General features: G+C 45.0%; 1 long non-coding RNA gene across 1 annotated transcript in view; it reads right to left on the bottom strand.

The window, feature by feature from the left end:
* Window positions 1–6566, bottom strand: part of LOC137532587 (uncharacterized) — a 94156-nt gene extending 87590 nt beyond the window's left edge. Inside the window, exon 1 of the long non-coding RNA XR_011023957.1 lies at window positions 6482–6566. This is a non-coding gene — a long non-coding RNA (uncharacterized lncRNA). The remainder of the gene's footprint in view (window positions 1–6481) is intronic.
* Window positions 6567–8667: the final 2101 nt, after the last annotated feature.

Below are 8667 nucleotides of genomic sequence, written 5' to 3' on the forward strand. Positions count from 1 at the left end.
AGAAGCCAAACTAACTGGAGATCTGGCCATCCTGCAAGGGGTGTGGTTGTCTTAAATAGGAAATGGTAAACTGCTAGGATGATTGCCCCGAATGTAATTCTCCATCTTGTGGTGAAACTGGAAACTGCAGGTAGCATAGCAGGGTCAGGGATAGCCGAGCCACCTGCTGGTGACTCCTAATAACACCAGCCGGGGAAGCAGAGTGCAACAGTGTTCCTGACAGGCAGCTGTTACATGTGATTTTTCCATTTCCAAGCTGCATACATTTGCATATATTTTGCATCAACTCATTAGTAGCATTGGCCATCCTTACTATTCATTCATTAGGAGGTGCTTGTTAGGGATAATCAATGAGATACAAATATTTACAAGTTCATGCAGGATTATATACATTTTCATGCAAATATATGCAACTTGAAAATGGACCAATCAAGTCCCACACAGGTTCAAAATGATTGGTCAATTTTCAAGCTGCCTATGTTTGCATACAAATCTACATCATCCTTCATGAACTCAGAAATATTTGCATCTCCTTGATCATCCCTAGTGCTTGTGTCTGTATTTCCCAGGTCAATGATAAATGATGGAATGGTAAAAGTTGCCATTCCTAAAACACTGTCAACTAATCTATAGTAGATATATTAAAACAATACAAGACAGCTTTACATGGTTACAAGTGCTGGTTTCACAGGCAAAGCTAAAGGGTGAATCCCTGACCACTAAAATCCTTCCTTGCTGGTAACTGATAAGGCATTTACTAGTCTAGGCATGGCATCCTGACCCAGGTAAAGTCAGATTAAAGGGAGAGATGTAGCTGTTGGAGAGTATTAAAGTAAGAGATCAAGAAAACCTACTTTAAAAAAAAAAAAAAAGGCTGCTATTCTGCATCCAGATTTGCAACCCTCACCCGGATAAAATTGGAATATAGAAAGGATTCCTGAACGTATAGAGAATTAGGCCCATATGCAATTCACTTTTTCTCCTGAGTTTTCTCCTAGGTGACATTTTTACAACTCGTGATAAAATGCCCTTTAAGTAACCAGCAAGCAAAAAAATACTCAAAATATATCAACTTTTGGGTACTTTTTCAATTGTAAAATCCTGAAAATTTAGTGTACAGAGAAGATGAAAATGATCTCCTAGGAGATAACTCAGGTGAAAACATGAATTGCATATGTACATAGCAAGGAAATGAGCAGCGCTACTTAAAAACAGGCTAGTGCCTACCTGCAAAAGAGTGCAAGCCCCACTTGTGGGGTCGAATACACACCGAGCAAACACATAACCTGTCTACCACTAGAGGAGGATGTTGGTTTCCATTAACAGCTTGCATGCAACCTATTAAGTATTCGTCCCTCCCACTGCGAAGAAGTCAATCCTCCATGGGAGGGGCCTAACTTCTTCACAGTGTTAGGCCCCTCCCATGGAGGATTGACTTCTTCGCAGTGGGAGGGACGAGTACTTAATAGGTTGCATGCAAGCTGTTAATGGAAACCAACATCCTCCTCTAGTGGTAGACAGGTTATGTGTATGCTCGGTGTGTATTCGACCCCACAAGTGGGGCTTGCACTCTTTTGCAGGTAGGCACTAGTCTGTTTTTAAGTAGCGCTGCTCATTTCCTTGCTATGTACTAATGTAATTCGTTTTTGGTCAGCTGCTCCCACTTAACAGCCATGCTTTTGGTGTATATGCAGAGCTTCTGTTTGGGTTCAAGGTGCGTTTGTAGTTCCTGGGGGGGCTCAGCGCATCTCTGATGGAGGCCATTCGGAGGCGGCCTGGTGTTGTGCTGATCCACCTTGTGCGCAATTTTCAATTTTCGATTTTATTTGATTAGCCGCACCCAGGCTATGCATATACATAGGTTAGGATTTAGTTAGTGTTAGGCCCCTCCCATGGAGGATTGACTTCTTCGCAGTGGGAGGGACGAGTACTTAATAGGTTGCATGCAAGCTGTTAATGGAAACCAACATCCTCCTCTAGTGGTAGACAGGTTATGTGTATGCTCGGTGTGTATTCGACCCCACAAGTGGGGCTTGCACTCTTTTGCAGGTAGGCACTAGTCTGTTTTTAAGTAGCGCTGCTCATTTCCTTGCTATGTACTAATGTAATTCGTTTTTGGTCAGCTGCTCCCACTTAACAGCCATGCTTTTGGTGTATATGCAGAGCTTCTGTTTGGGTTCAAGGTGCGTTTGTAGTTCCTGGGGGCTCAGCGCATCTCTGATGGAGGCCATTCGGAGGCGGCCTGGTGTTGCGCTGATCCACCTTGTGCGCAAATGAATTGCATATGGGTCCTACAGTTTGTGCTGTTGCAGTCTCTTGGCATGCTAACATTCAAATCTTTACACAACCTAGGCCTGGAATACCTGAAGGATTTGTTGCAGTGAGTTAAACCAACTTCACAACTTCAGATCAACAGGATCTAATAACGTGACCACCCTCAGAGTCCAACTAAAAACCTTTGAAGTTAGGGCCTTCTGCCATGCTGCCCCTACCGTTTGGAATGCCTTGCCACACCCAATCAAGACAGCTTCAACCCTGGAGGCGTTTAAATCAAAACTGAATATCACCTGTTTTGTCTGGCATTTACGATTTTTTTTTCTCTGTAACACATCCTAAACTGCATCTATGTACTGAATTGAGACAAGCTAGCTAATGCACTTTGGGGCAAAAGTGCTTCACAAATGTTGTGAGTGTTTTGTGTTGATGTGCGCCCACAGCAAAAGCTGATCTTCAAAATATCTAGGGCAGCCTTGAGCATGCACATAAATTAACCATGCACCACTAAGGTGCTACCTTGTGTGCTCTGATATGATCCTGCTGAGGGCTGTAAACTTTTGCCACCAAACTACTGAATCTTTTTTTAAAAATTCACTGCAGTTTTATAGGACCAATGATGTTCTTTGGTGTTTTCCACTATTCTCCATCTTTCAAAAATCAACCTCATTAATAAATCTTGCTGCTGTCTTCCCAATGCCGAATGTTGGCTTCAACAGCTTTTATAAGCTTATATTCACAGCTTTAGGGATATTTTTTGTGTATGTCCTACTAGTCCTAGTTTGTCAAGAGAGGGTATGATCAGTAGAGATGGCCCAAACGGTTTGCCGGCGAACGGTTCCAGGCGAACTTTGGGTGGTTTGCGTTTCCCGGCGAAGGCGAACTTTTGCGGAAGTTCGATTCGCCCCGTAATGCTCCATTAGGGTCAACTGTGACCCTCTACATCACAGTCAGCAGGCACATTGTAGCCAATCAGGCTACACTCAGTCCTGGAGCCACTCCCCCCTTATATAAGGCAAGCTCCGCCGGCCATTACACTCACTCGTGTGCCTGCAATAGGAAGAGTAGGGCGAGCTGCTTCAGACTGTGTCTCCTAGGGAAAGATTAGTTAGGCTCTTGGCTTGTTAGCTTGCTCCTGGCTGATTGTTATTGCTAAAATAGCACCCCTCAACAGCTCTGTTGAGAGCTAATGTTCTCCTGATGTGTTTTTTTTTTTGCTCACTGACACTGACATTATATAGCCCTATCTGTTGCAGCTGGACCTTGGTAATTGTTATTACTGTGCCAGCCAGGCCCTGCCTAACTATCTATACTGGGACACCTACCTATGCCTACCTAACTACTGGGGCACCTACTTACCTATACGAGGACACCTACCTATGCCTACCTACCTACCTACACTAGGGGACCTACCTATGCCTACCTACCTATACTGGGACTCCTACCTATGCCTAGCTAACTACTGGGGCACCTACCTATGCCTACCTACCTATACTGGGTCTCCTACCTATGCCTAGCTAACTACTGAGGCACCTACCTATGCCTATCTACCTATACTGGAACACCTACCTATGCCTACCTACCTATACTGGGTCTCCTACCTATGCCTAGCTAACTACTGAGGCACCTACCTATGCCTATTTACCTATACTGGGACACCTACCTATGCCTACCTACCTATACTGGGACTCCTACCTATGCCATTGCCTAGATAACTACTGGGGCACCTACCTATTCCTACCTACCTATACTGGGACTCCTACCCATGCCTACCTACATACAAGATGATAATAAGGTCGTTGCTTCATTGTGGACAGAGCAAATTTGATCATCTGGACAGTCACTGTTGTTCTATCATTAAGCTACCACAGCCCGGCGACCATATGGGTTGGAAAACCACCATGGCCTGCACTCTGGCCACCAGTCCAGCACGGCCGTCACTACGCAAACAGCTGTTTGCGGTGCGTTACACAGTGAGTTTGGTGTGTCAGTGTGAAGCAGTACTCTAATTACACTCCCTGATTGATGTATACACATGCAAGATGTTTGAAAGCACGTTAGGCCTGCAATTTAGCATTCAATGTGATTTCTGCCCTTAAAACGCTGCTTTGTGTCACTTCCAGATTTTTCCCCGGGACTTTTGGCATGTATGCCACTCCGCCATGCCCCCCTCCAGGTGTTAGACCCCTTGAAACATGTTTTCCATCACTTTTCTGGCCAGCATGAGTGTTTCCAGTTTTCAAAGTTCGCCTCCCCATTGAAGTCTATTGCGGTTCGCGAAAGTTCGCGCGAACCGAACCTTCCACGAAAGTTCGCGAACGGGGTTTGCAAACCGAAAATCGGAGGTTTGCGACATCTCTAATGATCAGCAAAAATGTTAATCTCTAGCGGAACTGGTGGGTAAACTTGATAGGCTTTACGGAGCCAAAGTGCACCAATTACTTTGATGTACTCTCTTCATCTCTACTTATTTCAGAGATTATGTAAGAGAATTGTACAGGAACACTGGCTGATGATGGAAGCAGTTTCCTAGTTGTCATCCTTACACTGTAAGAAACCCAAATTTGTCTTCAGAAAGGGCAAAAGTACTTCTGGTAAAAAGTCCACAGGGGCACAGAGTTTTCTGGGGCCCCCTGTGCATGGTACGTTTCCACACCTGGTATGTCAGCAGTCTTCAGGGATCATGAAAGGCAATACAGTATCTCATTCTAGCACTGGAGCCAAGAGCCAGGTCAAGGGTTACTTTACTTGCAACTCCCTGAGGGTGAGTTATATGATTAAGTGCCTGTGCTGCTTGGCCAATGTCACCCAAACCTCACGTGAAGTTCACCTGCGTCTTAAGAAGCACAAAAGTAGCATTCAACATTTTGGGAGGATCCTTGCGGGATTGCAAAAGTTTGATGCCTACAGCGAAACGTCCCTGGCTAGGCACTTTCATAGCAGGGGCCATAATGTGAGCCTACTATGTTGGTATGTACTTGAGGAAGCGAGGGCCACTGAAATAACCGATTGTAGCAATCTCTTACTGAGCGGCAAAGCATTTTGGATTAACAGACTGGGGACACTGAAGCCTGATGCGTTCGCAGCGAACCGCAAAAACTTAGCGAGTTTGAACCGCCCCCCTATACTACATCATTGGGCTAAACTTTGACCTTCTATATCACAATCAGCAAACACATGGAAGCCAATCAGGTTGCACTCCCTCCTGGACCCCCCCTCCCCTATAAAAATGCTGCTGTGTCAGCCATTTTCTCCCTCTGTCTGCTGCCTGCTTTAGTGAGAGAAGGGAGAGGTTGCTGCAGAGATAAGGAAAGCATTAGTTAGGTCTTGTTAGCTTGCTCCTTGCTGATATTTGTTGCTGAAAAGCACCACAAAAAAGCTCTTTTGAGAACTAATGTTCTTGTGATGTGATTTTTTTGTGTGTGTGTGCCACTGACACTGCATATACAGCCCTGTCTGTCGCAGCTGGTCCTTGCCAATTGCTATACTGTGCCAGGCCCAGCACAGTCAGTACATACCTTTCACTGCATCTGTGTGACTGCACATTGTATTAACAGCAGTCAATGTATACCTTTGACTGCATCTGTGTGACTGCACAATGTATTATACCAGCAGTCAGTACCTTTTACTGCATCTGTGACTGCACATTGTATTATACCAGTCACTGCATACCTTTTACTTGAATGGATGACAAACTTGCCCTCCATAACAGATTCTCATTAAAGGATTTCCAGTGTATTCGTCTCATCATTATACAGCAGTCAGCAGGGCCTCGAAAGAGTCCTCCTGTATTGTTATTTTTCGTCACTACCTCCCCGAGTCGAGACTTGCGTGCTGTGCCTGCTGCCTTCCTTGGATGTGTGGTGGTAGCCATTTCTCAGGCTCCCACTCTGGACCGGAATCAAACCCTGATTCCCATACCTTTCACTGCATCTGTGTGACTGCACACTGTTTTATACCAGTCAGTGCATACCTTTCACTGCATCTGTGTGACTGCATACTATTATATCAGCGGTTCCTGCTCCTTTGCCCACAGCAGCCAGGTGTCCATTAAAGGGACACTATGGCGAAAAATTGTAAAATTTTTAAATGTGCAAACATATACAAATAAGCAAAACTTTGAACTTGTATATACATATAAGAAGTACATTTTTTCAAGAGTAAAATGAGCCATAAATTACTTTTCTCCTATGTTGCTGTCACTTACAGTGGGTAGTAGAAATCTGACAAAAGCGACAGGTTTTAGACTAGTTCATCTCTTCATGGGAGATTCTCAGGGATTTATTTATTTTCAAAAGCACTTAGTGAATGACAGTTGCCCTGTCCAACTGCAAAAAAAAACAAAAAGCTGTGTAGCGAGCAGGGAAGCTGGCCAGCATCATTGTTTAAATCCTTTTTTAGGCAATATCTTTATAAAGAATAAAAGCCTTGCTGAGAATCCCCTATCAAGAGATGGACTAGTATAAAACCTGTCGCTTGTGTCAGATTTCTACTACCTACTGTAAGTGACAGCAACATAGGAGAAAAGTAATTTATAGCTCATTTTACTCTGGAAAAAAATGTACTTCTAATTTGTCTATGTTTGCACATATTTTAAGTTTTAAAATTTTTCGCCATAGTGCCACTTTAAGGAAATCTTTGAGCGGACGAAACCAGCAGATCGTTCAGAAACAGCCTTATCAGTCCGCCGACAGCGCATACACACGTGCATACTGTTGGCTAAAGACTGCCCAGTGGGAGGGTTTGGCAGACCCGTCGTTGCATTTAGTAGTGCATCTGTACGCACTTTAAGAGTTAAGCCTCATACACAAGCTAGAGAGTGCAAGAAGAGCTGGTGCTTTTCTCTGCCAGCAGTATCTCGGGTGTTAAACTTCAAATGAGAAGGACTATTCTGGTTGAAAAAGGCTAGTGAATGAGGTGAAAGGCAAGTAGCATGCACAGTTAGCAGCAACAGTGGGGCAACAGCACAACAAATTACAGCTGAATTCAATGCAGGTGCATCACTAAGCATATCCAAATGCACAACAAGACAGACTTTGCAAAGGATAAGCTTTAGCAGCAGGAGACCATCAAGAGAACATTTGTTATCACAGAAAAATAGGAAAAGATACCTATTGTGGGCTCTTAGCACCGCGCTTGATCGGTCTCAAATTGGTTTGAGGAACAGAAATCAGAGTTTAGGCCAGAAACCCTCTAGGAGCGATTTCTAATGCAATGCTGTGGGGGATTTTTATAAAATCACATCGCTCAAGTGGGATCACACCCGTAGCATTACATTAGCAAGAGTTTTCAAATCGCAAAGTGCTCAGAAAAGTGCTCCTATTGGGTTTCTGGCCTTAAACTGTTTCCATGGCAAGCTCGGTGCCCTGACCTCAATCCTATTGAGCATTTGTGGGACGAAGTTGAAAGATGACTTCAAAGCTTGGAAACACCACCATCCAATCTGACCCAACTTAGAGCTGCCATTATGTCAGCATGGGCCAACATTCCTCAGCAATGTCAGCACCACCCTGTAGAGTCCATGCCAAGTAGAATATCGGCTGTGATCAGAGCTTAAGGTGGGCCAACTTATTAGGAGTCTCTAATTTTTTGGCGACGTGTATATAAATAAAAACACACGGTTACGTTTCCAAAATAAGGGCCACAGCCTTTTACTGGAGTTTAAATTTGAGTTTGTGGGGGATGGGGGGGGATGCTAAAGGCTCTCAAGGGTGTTGGCAACTATTGATGGAATAGTCTGTGCTACCTCCCCAATATGGTTGGGGGGGAGGGGTCGGGGGGGGGAGGCGTCAGGGGCACTTTTAAGCATAGGCAATCCAGGCCACTGCCTGGAGTGCCACTGGTCCCCTGAACTAAGTCCTGCCCCCAAAGTAAACCACACTGCCCAAGCTAAGCCACGCCTCCATGGGTGTTTGTGCCTCTTTCTGTACCCCTTTGTGCTTCCTTCTGTCCCCTTGTGCCTCCTTTTGCCACCTTCAGTCCCTCTGTACCACCTCTGCCCCGTGTGTCCAGAGATGGATTAAGGTGAAATGTTGCCCTAGCAAACAACGACTTTGGGCCCACCCTTGATGGTCACCTAGCTTTTTTGGCAAGATTTGTTGGGGGCTAGCATAAACCAGGCCCATAGACTCTCTTCAGGCCCTTGGCACCTACCTAAGTTGCCTTGTGAATGATATGGCTCTGTGTGCGTACCTCTTTGCCTCCTTCATAGTTACATAGTTATTTTGTTTGAAAAAAGACATACGTCCATCGAATTCAACCAGTGCCTCCTTTGTGCCTCCTTCTGTCCCCTTCCCCTTGTCCCACTATCTGTGCCCCTCCTGCTCTCCCCCAGTCGAGTATGTAAAGGCAGCGTATAGCACAGTAGAAGCTGTGCTCTAACCTCCCCTCTGG

The sequence above is a fragment of the Hyperolius riggenbachi genome, chromosome 9 (genome assembly GCF_040937935.1).
Source record: "Hyperolius riggenbachi isolate aHypRig1 chromosome 9, aHypRig1.pri, whole genome shotgun sequence".
In the NCBI taxonomy this organism is placed as follows: domain Eukaryota; kingdom Metazoa; phylum Chordata; class Amphibia; order Anura; family Hyperoliidae; genus Hyperolius; species Hyperolius riggenbachi.